General features: G+C 38.2%; 1 protein-coding gene across 20 annotated transcripts in view; it reads left to right on the forward strand.

The window, feature by feature from the left end:
- The window catches only part of STK33 (serine/threonine kinase 33), a 229,170-nt gene that overhangs the window by 190,833 nt on the left and 21,768 nt on the right, over positions 1–16,569 (forward strand). The window lies entirely within an intron of this gene.

Below are 16,569 nucleotides of genomic sequence, written 5' to 3' on the forward strand. Positions count from 1 at the left end.
GTCTTTGTCACAACTACTCATCTCTGACGTTGTAGCGTGAAAACAGCCATAGACAACAAATGAATGAGTGTGGCCATGTTCCAACTCAACTATTTTTTTCCCCCAAAACAGATGGCATACCAAATTTGGCCCAAGGATCAAAATTAATAATTTTTGTACTCTACCAGACTATAGAATTTGGAATGGGTCTAGGTATTACTTAGAAAATGATAATTATTCAGTTATTTTTGTCTGAATTTATGGTAACAAAACTTTTTATATAGGTTTATTATTTTACCTTATTAGTTCTGAATACAGTTTTATTCTTTTTAAGGAATAGAATAACATTTTGATTAGTTCTAGATTGTGATCTGTTAACTGGATATCCTGACAAAGTTTACCCACAGCTCCCCTTCCCTGCTTCCTTTTTTGTTTCTGAATTTGCAGAAAATTTCTCTGTATGTGTTTGTTCTCCTTCCTGTCTTGAAATCTAATTAACATATCTGAACTATTATTTAATAATTGAGCATCCTGCGAGCAGGGACTGTGTTCACCTCAGGGTAGCCAGACTTCTCGTGAGGAGTCACTGGTTTCTGATTCTTTGATGCCTAGAATTAGGCAGAGTGCAGAGAGGGACTGCCAGGGTAAATCCTGGACCAGACTCAGGGAGGTGCAGCATTGCTGGCCTACACCCCTCCATGCCAAGAATCCTCTCAGTAACTTACAGAAAGGGACATGGTAACATGATCTATTCATTGATTTTGATTTAGTGGTTGAGAACTTCTTCATTACTTTATAGCAAATGTTTAGATAATAAGCATAACATAATGATTTAGATCTTTTGAGATTATAATATTTTTACCATAATGTAGACATAAGCTCATTGAATTCTTTTTCCTCTCTAGTGTGTTAACAACTCCTACGATGCTCAGCTCTTGAGTGTATTTTATATTCTCCTTAAAAATAATATCATAAAACTCATGTTTGCATTTCTTATTGAACATAGTTTGAAGATTTTTGTTGGCTGACTTGGCATTTTATACACATATACATACTTATGCACATACATACATATATACATGTATACACATACACTCACATATTCTTATACATACATACATCTACATATACTCACATATGTACAATTATACACACGTTTTGTGGCCTTGAGTTGTGTTTATCACTGCATCTAACATAAAATATGCTTGTGAACCAAATGTCTTCCATCCCTTTTTCCATTGCTGTGTCACACTTTTCCCCTCCCACTCCTCCAGCCGCCCCTGCAAGTCACAAATTAATGAAACTTACGATGTGATTCTCAGCTACATCAACTAGGGAACAGAAGAATTGGAATTTGAATTGTTTGTGGATGCTAGAACTATACCAGTGGGTTGACATTTCAACAATATAGAAATGGTAAGAATATTGGTTGATATTTTAGGAATGTAGGTTTCATTGACAGGAAAAATTTTTCCGTAGTCAGAGTTCACCAGCAACGGAAAAAGCCTGGGCCATGGGTAACAAACCTTCCACCTCCCCATCATTGGAAGTATTCAAGCAGACTCCGGAAGGCTGCTTGTTATAAATGCCATAACAGTAATTCTTGCAAGGTGGGTAGGAGCTTGTCCTCCCTTGATGTCCTCTAAGGAACTTTCCCATGCTTAGGTTTGGGAATTGCTCAAAAGCCAGGGTAATCACACCTTTTGAAACAATGGCAGAGCTCTTGGAAAACTAGCAGAGAGGGTAAGTGAGGATGTGTTAAAAACAAAAACAAAAGCAAAAGCACTTGAACTCAGCACTTTCCTCCTTCCCTAAATAATGGTCCCTTAGTTCCAAATGCCTCGGACATTATGGGAAAATGCAGCCTGCATCTCCTCATTCATATTTGGACTAAGATGTCACACTACACTTGTTTCAGATTTGTTTTCAAATAGTTGGCACTTGGCAATGTCCTTTTGTTCATTTCCACCTTTGGTTATGATATTCTGAGGACAGTAATGTTCTCTCATGTATATCTTGTTTCTCACATGCCGAGGACATCTAGATAATGTTTTGTGCTGTCGGTAATCCTCTGAATTCTCTGAGACAAAGTCTTTATCAGCTTTACTGGATAGACTCAACTTTCACTTCTGCAATAGCATTTGCTCATCTTCCGATGAGACACTTGGCAGACCACTGCTTATTGCAGTAGTGTGCGTTTTAACATTAGGTCCTTAATGATTCCTGACAAATGGTATATGTTTTCATTATTCATAAGCTCAGAAAACAATTGGAGAGAAATGAATGTCCATAATTAAAGTGTACCTCCCCATAACCATGGAGGAAGGGACTAGAATCTCTAGATGCAATACAAGTATATTTGCATTATGGAATTCTTGCTTTGTAATGGAGAAACCTCCTAGTTATAAAATTGTTTATTTAACACAGTCTTGAATGAATTTGTTTAATGAAAATAGAAGATTTTCAGGCCAGGCATGGTGGCTCACACCTGTAATCCCAGCACTTTGGGAGGCCCAGATGAGTGGATCACCTGAGGTCAGGAGTTCGAGACCAGCCTGGACAACATGGCGAAACCCTGACTCTACTAAAAATACAAAAATTAGCTGGGCATGGTGGCACTCGCCTATAATCCCAACTACTTGGGAGGCTGAGGCAGGAGAATCGCTTGAACCCAGGAGGCGGAGGTTGCAGTTAGCCGAGATCACGCCACTGCACTCCAGCCTGGGCAACGGAATGAAAGACTCTGTCTCAAAAAAAAGAAAAGAAAAGAAAATAGGTTTTTGTCATTATTTTCTTTTGTGATAATTTTTCCTTGACTGAAAACCTAGTTGTTATAGTATTGTAGGAGATAGTACATGTAGCAGTTGCTTTATCTAGGCTAGAAAGTAGAAAGGCATGGTGGTTTAGAAACTTTGAAAAATTATTTTGATAAATGATATGTATTCATAAAACATTTTTTCAAAGTCAAGAAATGTTGACATTTAAATAACATTGAAATTTGATACTTTGATATGTTGATAATGTTTCTGTGAGGAAAAACTTAAATTTTCATGATATTTTAGTGAGTGGGATAAAAATTTTCTTTTCCTGAAAATTACATTTTAGTTTTCTGAGTCCATGGGAACTGACTATCATATGAAAATGTGACGGTACTTGCATAATTGTGGCACACTTTCATATCCCAGTATTGAAGCATTGCAATATGGCATATGTACCCAAGCACAGCCCTTAAAATATCATAATAGTTAAAAGTATAACTTCGGATCTAGGCTGCCTGGATTCAGATTCTGGCTTCACCACTTACAAGCTTTATCATGTTCGGCAAGTCTCTAGGCCTCCATTTTCTCATCTGTAAAATAGGAATAATAATCTCACCAACTAAGGGCTAGGTGAAATCATGCATGTAACACTCTTGGCACGTGGTAGGTACTTATTAATGTTAGCCATTAATGCTTTCATTATTATATTACTAAAAATGTATATAGAATATTACTAAAATTGCATATATTTTCCTGGCTGTATCAAGGCTCCTTTGGGTATAAGTGTGGGAATAAACTAGTAAACAAACCAAGAAATTGCATTTTCAAAAGTGATAATGTGCTGCTTCTAACCTCGTTTGCCCTCTGAGTTTGGTGAGTTTCCTAGGGTACTGTGGAAGATTGGATTCTTGTTTCCAATTAATTATTCCTTTCCTGTAAATAATTTGTACATGCATATCCTTTGCCATGTGACTTTGCAGTTCTCCCTAGTAGAACTGTTGAAGGCTATTTTCTCACCCTACTAATGTTGGTCTTGGCTGTTATTCTGGCTGATGGAACGTTGAAAGGGTGTAATGTAAGCAGAGACCTTAAAAGTGTTTGCATGATTTAGCTTGCTCTCTTCTATTTCTGTCGCCTGCCATGAGAAGAGCATGCCTGCAGAAAGCCACAGGTTCCAGAATTGTGGAGATTTGTGGAACAGATCTGAATCCAGTCTAATACTTGAAGTTTCGTCTAGCATAACCAAACTGAAATTAATTGAGAAAAAGAAATACTTGCCGTTACAAGATACTGAGATTTTTGCAGTTATTTGTTGTATAGTTGTGCAGAAAAGAGTTAACATAGGTGGCCTAAACTGCTATCCTTTAAAAGACCTATTTATTTGCAAGGTTGACCCTTGGCTCATTTCTGGGAACATAGCTAATTTTGTCTAAACTGTTTGTGCAAACAATATGGTTTATGCTGAATACCTACTTTCCTTCTGGAAGTCTGGGATTTTGGTAGGTGCTAGGCAGAGGCTGCCTATGTGACCATGGATGCTGAGTCTCCAATGGGCTTCCATGGTTGGCAACATTTCACACATGCTGTCACAACTAATTGCAGGGGGAATTAAGCACATCCTCTGCAGCTCCCCTGGGAGAGGACACTTGGAAGCTTGCTCATGGTTTCTCTTGGATTTAGCCTGAAGTGCCTTTTCCTTTTGCTGGTTGTGCTTTGCATCCTTGCACTGTAATAAGTCATAGCCATGAGTACAAATGTAAATGTTAAGTCCTGTGAGTCCTCCCAGTGACTCGTTGAACCTGGGGATGATTGTGGGGACCTCTCAAACATAGTTGAATAACTACTGCAATAGCAGACTAATACAGGTACAAATAACTAATTGTGCTAACATGAATCTTGACCTGTTATTTGATCTAATGCTGCTTGCAATGCGAGTTGCTGGCCTGGATTCATAGGCTACCATAAACAAGGCTTTTGTTCTAAAGGGATATTTTGTCCCTACTTCTACTCCCACACAAGAGCTTTTTGTATAAGGCTTAGGTTTTACCACAGGCTTAACCAGATTCCCATTGTTGCAAAGATGTATTAGTGAATCCTTTAAATCACTTGCCTCTCTTCCCAAGCCTGACTTTTGCTCAGCTCCCCTTAGGGCCTATAGCTGTCTGGCCATGCTATGCATATCCTTTCTCTATAGAGAATCAACCCATTGTGTTGGGTTATAACAAGTATTGCTTCAATTCCAAATGTATTAATTTGGGTCCATTTATCTCTTACACTACCTTAATGCTATAACTGTTACATGTATTACATCTACATAATTATAAACCCCACGAAATAATGATATAATTTTTGCTTTAAATTGCCATGTATGTTTTCAAGAAATTAAGAGGAAAAATTTCTTATATTTATCCAAATAGTTATCATTTCTGATACTCTTCTTTCCTTTTTTCTTAACTTTTGATCATTTTTTCCGATGAAGTATCTGTGGAAATTTGAAATGTTCTTCGCTTATATGTATTGTGTCACTTTTCTCTGGCTGCTTTCAAGGTCATCTCTTTATCTTTGATTTTCAGCAGTTTAACAATGCTATTGCTAAGCGTGTTCTTCTTCACTTTTATCCTGCTTGGGGTTTGCTGAGCTCCATGAATCTGTAAATTTGTACCTTTAGCCATGTTTTGGAAGTTTTGTCATTGCCTTTTCCTTTTTTTTCTGAAATTCCAATTACTCATATATTAGTGTGATATCATTCTATAGGTTCTTGAGGCACTATCCATTTTTTAATCTTTTTTTTCTATTCTTTACATTGGATACTTTCTATTGATCTATCTTCAGGCTTACTGGCTCTTAATGCCTTAATGCCAATACATTGAGAAATTTATATGAAATGGTCAAATTTCTTTTAAAAGTACAAAAACAGTTACACAAAAATAGAAAATCTGAATCGTTCTGTATTTATTTTTAAAATCATATCTGTAATAAAGAACTTTACTAAAAAGAAAACTTTATTCTCAAATGATTTCACTGTCTAATTCTTCTAAATATTTAAAGAAGAAGTAAGAGAAAACTTACCCACAAACTCTTGAGAATATTTCCCAACTCGTTTATAAGGGATGTTTGCCTTATAAATAACAACAATACCTAAACATGACAAGGATGTTACAAGAAAATTATTAGCCAATATCTCTCATAAATTATAGACATAAAAATTTCAAATGATATTAGCAAACTGAATCCAGAAATGTATAAAAGAATAGCATATCATAATTAAGTGTTTGCAGTATATTCCAGGAATGCAGGTTTGGATTAACATCCAAAAATCAACCAACATAATTCACTATATATAGATAAAGGAGAAAGCTATATAATTATCTCAATGATTTTGGGAAAAGCATTTGATAAAATTCAACACTCAAACATGAGAAAATCCTCAGCAGACTAGGAATAAAAGGGAACTTCTTTTACATAATAAGAGATTTCACAAAAAAAAAAAAAGAATCCAAAACTACAGTTAGTATCATTCTTAATGGCAAAATATTGAGTGTTTCCATGCTAAAGATAGGAGAAAGGCAAGGATGTTCTCTCTCACTAATTCTCTTTAACATTGTACAAAAGGTTCTAGCTGATGCAACAAGGCAATTAAAAGAAATAAAATTATATATATTGTAAAGGAAGAATAAAACTGTCTTTACTTGCAGATGACATGTTTGTATACATAGAAGACCCCAAGGAATCTACAAAAAGTGAATTAAAGAGGTTGCCGGATTCAAAATCTATATATAAAAATTGTATTGTTATATATTAGCAATGAACAATTGGGAAATTTTAAAATACTAATTGCCACAAAACATAAAACACTTAGTGAAAAATCTAACAAAATATATGCAAAATATTTATATCAAAACCATGGAATGTTGTTGAGCAAAATTCAAAAAGACTGAAATAGATGGAGAGATACACCGTGTTTATGGTTTAGAATATTTGGTACTATTAAGATGTCAGTTCTCCCCAAATTAACTTACATGTTTAAACCAATCCCAGTTGAAATCTAGAACACTTGCTTTTTTATTATAAATTGACAAGATGATTCTAAAATTTATTTGGAGATACATAAAACCTGGAACAGACAAAATAACCTAAAAGGAACAAAGTTGCAAGACTTATATGACTTGATTTCAACATTTACTACATAGATACAGTAATTAATACAATGTGGTATTGATGTAAGGATAAACAAATAGATCAGTAGAACAAACTTGGGAGTCTAGAAATAGACCCATGTTTATACAGTCAGTTGATTTTTGACAGAGATTTCAAACCAATTCGAAGGGTAAATGATAGTCTTTTTAATAAATAATGCTAGAACAATAGTAGATATAAATGAGAGAAAATGAAATTTGACCCCCTAAGTAAAACTGTACACAAAAATTAGTTTGAGAAGGGTAGAACTAAATCTAAAAGCGAAACCATAAAGCTCCTAGGAGAAAATATAAGAGACTATCTTCCATCCAGCAGATAGTCAAAGATTCTTAGAACATAGACACAGAAAGCACTTTTAAAAACTGGTAAAATGGTTCCTAAAAATAAAACACATTTGCTCATCAAAAGTGTGTTAAAAAATAAGCAAGCCACAGACAGGGAGAAAATATTTGCAATAAATATATATGACAGAAGACTTGCATGCAGAATATATAAACAACTCCTACAGTGCAATAAGGCAATCCATGTTTTAAAATAGTCAGTAGACTTGAACAGACACTTCACATAGGAAGATATACAAGTAGTCAATAAGCATATGAAAAGATGCTAAACATCATTAGTCATCTGGAAAATGGAAATTGAGTCCACCACAGGATATCACTACGTACTTTCTAGAATGGCCAAAATTAAAAACTAACAAGTCCAAATATTGGTAAGGATATGAAACAACTGGAATTTTCCCACCTTGCTGATGGAAATGCAAAATGGTACTATTCTTTCAGAATATAGTTTGGCATTTATTTTTTTTGTATGTGTGTGATTGAGTCTTGCTCTGTCACCCAGGCTGGAGTGCAGTGGCACAATCTCAGCTCACTGCAACCTCTGCCTCCTGGGTTCAAGCAATTCTCCTCCCTCAGCCTCCCGGGTAGCTGGGACTACAGGCGTGCCACCACACCCAGCTAATTTTTTGTATTTTTAATAGAGATGGCATTTCACTGTGTTAGTCAGGATGGTTTCGAACTCCTGACCTCGCGATCCGCCCACCTCGGCCTCCCAAAGTGCTGGGATTATAGGTGTGAGCCACCACGCCTGGCTGGCATTTACTTTTAAGGTTAAGCATTCATTTACCATTTATCCAGCAATCCCAAGTTCACAAAAAGATTTGTAGTATATGTTTGTAGCAGCTTTATGCGTAAGCAGCCCGAAACTGGAAACAACTCAAATATTCATTAACAGAAGAATGAGTAAACAAATTGTGGCATATCCATACAATGGAGCATTACTTGGCAAGAAAAAAGAAATGAGTTACTATTACATAGATGAGTCTCAAAAACCTATGTTTCAATAGCATGAGAATCTACAAATATCTGAATAAAAATTCAATTAAAAATGCAAAGAAGAATAACTCAGATACAAAAGAGTACATAATGCATTCTTTTTCATGTATATGAAGTTAAGAAAAGGCAAAACTAATTTATGTTGGAAAAATCAGAATAGTTGTGGCCCCCAGGAGAAGAGGGTTGACTGGGTTGTGGCAAGAGAGAACTTTCTTGGTAATTGTTCTATTTCTTGATTGTGGTGTTGGTTATACAGGCCTATGTGTTTGTCAAAACTCATCAAACTGTACACTTCAGATATGTGTATTCTGTATATAGATTATACCTCAGTTACAAAGAAAGATATTTATATTTTTCTCTAATTTGCAAGTTAGATTTCATTTCTGTTGACTCCACACAAGACCCAGATCTTTATGCAAGTAACCTTAGAAGTCTATATATTTGGAAGTCAATTTTTCTTCTTCCCTTAGCTTTTCTTTCCCTTCCTTCTTCTGAAAACCATAGGGATGTGAGAGAAGGTGGGTAGCCATTACACACAAAACTATAGCAGAAAACTTATATCAGAATTTTGTCATTTGGACCTTGTGCAGGCCTATAATTTGAATGTGTGACTCTAGAAATTGTTGCTATGGTGATAAACCACTTTACTTAAATAGCATGTATTTTACTCAAAATTCAGAGAAATGCTAACAGTTTCTAGTAATCATGCACTGGTATTAACTGGCAGGGACATGCCTAGAGCTTACAGGTTTTGCATCCATTATCACCAGACAAGTTCATCAGGTTAAAGCTATGCCAGTGAATAATGAAATATGTATAGTTAGTCCAATTTTCCTGTTACATATCTCCCCTTGCACACGTGGAGCCCCCTTTTCAAGATTAATAATATGAGCTAGAGAAATTAGGCTAAGGGTACTGAATTACAAAAAGGTGAAACTGGAGGAAAGCTTGTAAGGTCATCTTTTCCATCATTCTGCCTCCAGTAGAACTGACTATTCTTCAACTGTCCCAAATGGTAAGAATTTGCCAGAGATGAAGAACGATTGAAATGCTGCGTGAGGCACTCCTTGATGTAACCGTCCTGACTGACTGCAGCACTCAGAGATGCTGTCCACCTCCACAGTGCTGAAATATGCCTCCTTCTTCATTTTACAGATTTTGATTATATATAACCTCTTATTCTTTATCTTTTAGATTGAAGAGCTCTCTTAAAAAGAAACCTTCATCCCTTAATCATATTAGTAGCCTGTCTGTAAACATTCTCTGGTCCCTTTATATCTGTTCAAGCTGGTTGCAGTGTTTCAGGTACGAATTCATCATGATTTTATGTAAGGATAGAAATTTTTTTCTTTGATTTCTAAAATGCTTTCTGATGATAGCTAGGTTCTTCTGACCAGTGTGCAATGGTACATTAGACTAGTATCTTCAAAGAACAGCCTACAGTGATTTTTAGGTCTTCTCTTGGATTGGTAAATATATGCCCAACAGTCTCATAATGATCATTTAGAATCTTTCCCCTTAGAACTAAGTATTGAAATTCTTCTGTTATCTTTCTCCCGCTTTGTACACTCTTATGGGAGCTCATCACCTTCTATTTGCTTTTCCTGACCTGGAAGATCTTATAGCCTTGGCAATTTCATTTTTCATTTCTCTGTTCTATTACTTACAAAACTATAAAATTGCATCAGTGACAGCACAGATCCCTGAGGAATCCCACCAGCTATGAGAGAAGAAAAGGAGAAACGCAAAACTTAGATAATCTATAACCTAACAAAATAAATCCCTGAAAAATTAAGATTTGTTCATGTTTCTAGATAAAGCTTGGAAGCTGGAATTTGCCTTGCCCACTCCAGGAACTAAGAGGCTTGGCTCTTTGTGAAGAAAACTATGGCCTGGCCTGGAGGGCACCATGGTGGCCATTCTGCATCCATGTCCTGTTAGCATCAGAGGAATGGTTTCAATGAAGGGTATTTGAGGGGAGTCTCAGATTCTTTTTTTTTATTATTATACTTTAAGTTTTAGGGTACATGTGCACAACGTGCAGGTTAGTTACATATGTATACATGTGCCATGTTGGTGTGCTGCACCCATTAACTCGTCATTTAGCATTAGATGTATCACCTAATGCTATCCCTCCCCACTCCCCCCACCCCACAACAGGCCCCGGTGTGTGATGTTCCCCTTCCTGTGTCCATGTGTTCTCATTGTTCAATTCCCACCTATGAGTGAGAACATGCGGTGTTTAGTATTTTGTCCTTGCAATAGTTTGCTGAGAATGATGGTTTCCAGTTTCATCCATGTCCCTACAAAGGACATGAACTCATCATATTTTATGGCTGCATAGTATTCCATAGTGTATATGTGCCACATTTTCTTAATCCAGTCTATCATTGTTGGACATTTGAGTTGGTTCCAAGTCTTTGCTATTGTGAATAGTGCTGCAATAAACATACGTGTACATGTGTCTTTATAGCAGCATGATTTAGAATCCTTTGGGTGTATACCCAGTAATGGGATGGCTGGGTCAAATGGTATTTCTAGTTCTAGATCCCTGAGGAATCACTACACCGACTTCCACAATGGTTGAACAGTCCCACCAACAGTGTAAAAGTGTTCCTATTTCTCCACATCCTCTCCAGCACCTGTTGTTTCCTGACTTTTTAATGATCACCATTCTAACTGGTGTGAGATGGTATCTCATTGTGGTTTTGATTTGCATTTCTCTGATGGCCAGTGATGATGAGCATATTTTCATGTTTCTGTGTCTGCATACATGTCTTCCTTTGAGAAGTGTCTGTTCATAATTCTTTGCTCAACTTTTTGATGGGGTTCTTTGTTTTTTTTTTTTTTAGATTTGTTTGAGTTCATTGTAGATTCTGGATACTAGCCCTTTGTCAGATGAGTAGGTTGCAAAAATTTTCTCCCATTCTGTGTAGGTTGCCTGTTCACTCTGATCATAGTTTCTTTTGCCATGCAGAAGCTCTTTAGTTTAATTAGATCCTATTTGTCAATTTTGGCTTTTGTTGCCATTGCTTTTGGTGTTTTAGACATGTAATCCTTGCCCATGCCTATGTCCTGAATGGTATTGCCTAGATTTTCTTCTGGGTTTTTATGGTTTTAGGTCTAACATGTAAGTCTTTACTCCATCTTGAATTAATTTTTATATAAGGTGTAAGGAAGGGATCTAGTTTCAGCTTTCTACATATGGCTAGCCAGTTTTCCCAGCACCATTTATTAAATAGGGAATCCTTTCCCCATTTCTTGTTTTTGTCAGGTTTGTCAAAGATCAGATAGTTGTAGCTATGTGGCATTATTTCTGAGGGCTCTGTTCTGTTCCATTGGTCTATATCTCTGTTTTGGTACCAGTACCATGCTGTTTTGGTTACTGTAGCCTTGTAGTATAGTTTGAAGTCAGGTAGCATGATGCCTCCAGCTTTGGTCTTTTGGCTTAGGATTGACTTGGCAATGTGGGCTCTTTTTTGGTTCCATATGAACTTTAAAGTAGTTTTTTCCAATTCTGTGAAGAAAGTCATTGGTAGCTTGATGGGGATGGCATTGAATCTATAAATTACCTTGGGCAATATGGCCATTTTCATGATATTGATTCTTGCTGTTCATGAGCATGGAATGTTCTTCCATTTGTTTGTATCCTCTTTTACTTCATTGAGCAGTGGTTTGTAGTTCTCCTTGAAGAGGTCCTTCACATCCCTTGTAAGTTGGATTCCTAGGTATTTTATTCTCTTTCAAGCAATTGTGAATGGAAGTTCACTCGTGATTTGGCTCTCTGTTTGTCTGTTATTGGTGTATAAGAATGCTTGTGACTTTTGCACATTGATTTTGTATCTGAGACTTTGCTGAAGTTGCCTATCAGCTTAAGGAGATTTTGGGCTGAGACAATGGGGTTTTCTAGATATACAATCATGTCATCTGCAGACAGGGACAATTTGACTTCCTCTTTTCCTAATTGAATACCCTTTATTTCCTTCTCCTACCTGATTGCCCTGGCCAGAACTTCCAACACTATGTTAAATAGGAGTGGTGAGAGAGGGCATCCCTGTCTTGTGCCAGTTTTCAAAGGGAATGCTTCCAGTTTTTGCCCATTCAGTATGATATTGGCTGTGGGTTTGTCATCGATAGCTCTTATTATTTTGAGATAAGTCCTATCAATACCTAATTTATTGAGAGTTTTTAGCATGAAGGGTTGTTAAATTTTGTCAAAGGCCTTTTCTGCATCTATCGAGATAATCATGTGGTTTTTGTCATTGGTTCTGTTTATATGCTGGATTACATTTATTGATTTGTATATGTTGAACCAGCCTTGCATCCCAGGGATGAAGCCCACTTGATCATGGTGGATAAGCTTTTTGATGTGCTGCTGGATTCGGTTTGCCAGTATTTTACTGAGGATTTTTGCATCGATGTTCATCAGGGATATTGGTCTAAAATTCTCTTTTTTGGTTGTGTCTCTGCCAGGCTTTGGTATCGGGATGATGGTGGCCTCATAAAATGAGTTAGGGAGGATTCCCTCTTTTTCTGTTGATTGGAATAGTTTCAGAAGGAATGGTACCAGCTCCTCCTTGTACCTCTGGTAGAATTTGGCTGTGAATCCATCTGGTCCTGGACTTTTTTTGGTTGGTAAGCTATTATTGCCTCAATTTCAGAGCCTGTTATTGGTCTATTCAGAGATTCAACTTCTTCCTGGCTTAGTCTTGGGAGAGTGTATGTGTCGAGGAATTTATCCCTTTCTTCTAGATTTTCTAGTTTATTTGTGTAGAGGTGTTTATAGTATTCTCTGATGGTAGTTTGTATTTCTGTGGGATCGGTGGTGATATCCCCTGTATCATTTTTTATTGCATCTATTTGATTCTTCTCTCTTTTCTTCTTTATTAATCTTGCTAGCAGTCTATCAATTTTGTTGATCTTTTAAAAAAGCCAGCTCCTGTGTTCATTGATTTTTTGAAGGGTTTTTTGTGTCTCTATTTCCTTCAGTTCTGCTCTCATTTTAGTTATTTATTGCCTTCTGCTAGCTTTTCAATGTGTTTGCTCTTGCTTCTCTAATTCTTTTCATTGTGATGTTAGGGTATCAATTTTAGATCTTTCCTGCTTTCTCTTGTGGGCATTTAGTGCTTTAAGTTTCCCTCTACACACTGCTTTGAATGTGTCCCAGAGATTCTGGTATGTTGTGTCTTTGTTCTCGTTGGTTTCAAAGAACATCTTTATTTCTGCCTTCGTTTCGTTATGTACCCAGTAATCATTCAGGAGCAGGTTGTTCAGTTTCCATGTAGTTGAGTGGTTTTGAGTGAGTTTCTTAATCCTGAGTTCTAGTTTGATTGCACTGTGGTCTGAGAGACAGTTTGTTATAATTTCTGTTCTTTTACATTTGCCGAGGAGTGCTTTGCTTCCAACTATGTGGTCAATTTTGGAATAGGTGTGGTGTGGTGCTGAAAAGAATGTATATTCTGTTGATCTGGGGTGGAGAGTTCTGTAGATGTCTATTAGGTCCACTTGGTGCAGAGCTGAGTTCAATTCCTGGATATCCTTGTTAACTTTCCGTCTCGTTGATCTGTCTAATGTTAACAGTGGGGTGTTAAAGTCTCCCATTATTGTTGTGTGAGAGTCTAAGTCTCTTTGTAGGTCTCTAAGGACTTGCTTTATGAATCTGGGTGCTCCTGTATTGGGCGCATATATATTTAGGATAGTTAGCTCTTCTTGTTGAATTCATCCCTTTACCATTATGTAATGGCCTTCTTTGTCTCTTGATCTTTGTGGGTTTAAAGTCTGTTTTATCAGAGACTAGGATTGCAACCCCTGCCTTTTTTTGTTTTCCATTTGCTTGGTGGATCTCCTCCATCCCTTTATTTTGAGCCTATGTGTGTCTCTGCACATGAGATGGGTTTCCTGAATACAGCACACTGATGGATCTTGACTCTTTATCCAATTTGCCAGTCTGTGTCTTTTAATTGGAGCATTTAGCCCATTTACATTTAAGGTTAATATTGTTATGTGTGAATCTGATCCTGTCATTATGATGTTAGCTGGTTATTTTGCTTGTTAGTTGTTGCAGTTCCTTCCTAGCCTCAATGGTCTTTACAATTTGGCATGTTTTTGCAGTGGCTGGAACCGGTTGTTCCTTTCCATGTTTAGTGCTTCCTTCAGGAGCTCTTTTAGGGCAGGCCCGGTGGTGACAAAATCTCTTGGCATTTGCTTGTCTGTGAAGGATTTTGTTTCTCCTTCACTTATGAAGCTTAGTTTGGCTGGATATGAAATTCTGGGTTGAAAATTCTTTGCTTTAAGAATGTTGAATATTGGCCCCCACTCTCTTCTGGCTTCTAGAGTTTCTGCCGAGAGATCAGCTGCTAGTCTGATGGGCTTTGCCTTGCAGGTAACCCGACCTTTCTCTTTGGCTGCCCTTAACATTTTTTCCTTCATTTCAACTTTGGTGAATCTGACAATTATGTGTCTTGGAGTTGCTCTTCTTGAGGAGTATCTTTGTGGCATTCTTTGTATTTCCTGAATTTGAATGTTGGCCTGCCTTGCTAGATTGGGGAAGTTCTCCTGGATAATATCCTGCAGAGTGTTTTCCAACTTGGTTCCATTCTCCCCATCACTTTCAGGTGCACCAATCAGACATAGATTTGGTCTTTTCACATAGTCCCATATTTCTTGGAGGCTTTGTTCGTTTCTTTTTGTTCTTTTTTCTCTAAACTTCTCTTCTTGCTTCATTTCATTCATTTGATCTCCATCACTGATACCCTTTCTTCCAGTTGATTGAATCAGCTACTGAGGCTTGTGCATTTGTCACATAGCTCTCGTGCTGTGGTTTTCAGCTCCATCAGGTCCTTTAAGGACTTCTCTGCATTGGTTATTCTAGTTAGCCATATGTCTAATTTTTTTTCAAAGTTTTTGACTTCTTTGCCATGGGTTCAAACTTCCTCCCTTAGCTCGGAGTAGTTTGATCATCTGAAGCCTTCTTCTCTCAACTCGTCAAAGTCATTCTCCGTCCAGCTTTGTTCTGTTGCTGGTGAGGAGCTGCGTTCCTTTGGAGGAGGAGAGGTGCTCTGCTTTGTAGAGTTTCCAGTTTTTCTGCTCTGGTTTTTCCCCATCTTTGTGGTTTTATCTACCTTTGGTCTGTGATGATGGTGACGTACAGATGGGTTTTTGGTGTGGATGTCCTTTCTGTTTGTTAGTTTTCCTTCTAACAGTCAGGACCCTCAGCTGCAGGTCTGTTGGAGTTTGCTGGAGGTCCACTCCAGACCCTGTTTGCCTGTGTGTCAGCAGCGGAGGCTGCAGAACAGCAGACACTGGTGAACAGCAAATGTTGCTGCCTGATTGTTCCTCTGGAAGTTTTGTCTCAGTGGAGTACTCGACCATATGAGGTGTCAGTCTGCCCCTACTGGGGGGTGCCTTCCAGTTAGGCTACTCGGGGGTCAGGGACCCACTTGAGGAGGCAGTCTGTCCATTCTCAGATGTCCAGCTGCGTGCTGGGAGAACCACTACTCTCTTCAAGGCTGTCAGACAGGGACATTTAAGTCTGCAGAGGTTCCTGCTGAATTTTTGTTTGGCTGTGTCCTGCCCCCAGAGGTGGAGTCTACAGAGGCAGGCAGGCCTCCTTGAGCTGTGGTGGGCTCCACCCAGTTCGAGCTTCCTAGCGGCTCTGTTTACCTACTCCAGCCTCAGCAATGGCGGGCGCCCCTTCCCCAGCCTTGCTGCCGCCTTGCAGTTTGATCTCAGACTGCTGTGCTAGCAATGAGCGAGGCTCCGCGGGTGTAGGACCCTCCGAGCCAGGCGTGGGATATAATCTCCTGGTGTGCCGTTTGCTAAGACCATTGGAAAAGCGCAGTGTTAGTGTAGGAGTGACCTGATTTTCCAGGTGCCGTCTGTCACCCCTTTCTTTGACTAGGAAAGAGAATTCCCTGACCCCTTGTGCTTCCCAGGTGAGGCGATGCCTCACCCTGCTTCGGCTCACCCTCGGTGTGCTGCACCCACTGCCCAACACTCCCCAGTGGGATGAACCCGGTACCTCAGTTGGAAATGCAGAAATCACCTGTCTTCTGCGTTGCTCACGCTGGGAGCTGTAGACTGGAGCTGTTCCTATTTGGCCATCTTGGCTCCACCGAGTCTCAGATTCTTTTAGAAAAACTGTTAGGATTCTGCTTCCTAAACAATGGCATCCTAAACTTCATGCAACTGGAATTTAGTAAAGGGAAATGGTAAGGTGCACACATACATACAGTATTTTACAAGACAAATTCATATACACAGAAGCATAAACATTTGCATATTGAGATCATCCTGGC

Source organism: Symphalangus syndactylus, chromosome 6 (genome assembly GCF_028878055.3).
Source record: "Symphalangus syndactylus isolate Jambi chromosome 6, NHGRI_mSymSyn1-v2.1_pri, whole genome shotgun sequence".
In the NCBI taxonomy this organism is placed as follows: Eukaryota; Metazoa; Chordata; class Mammalia; order Primates; family Hylobatidae; genus Symphalangus; species Symphalangus syndactylus.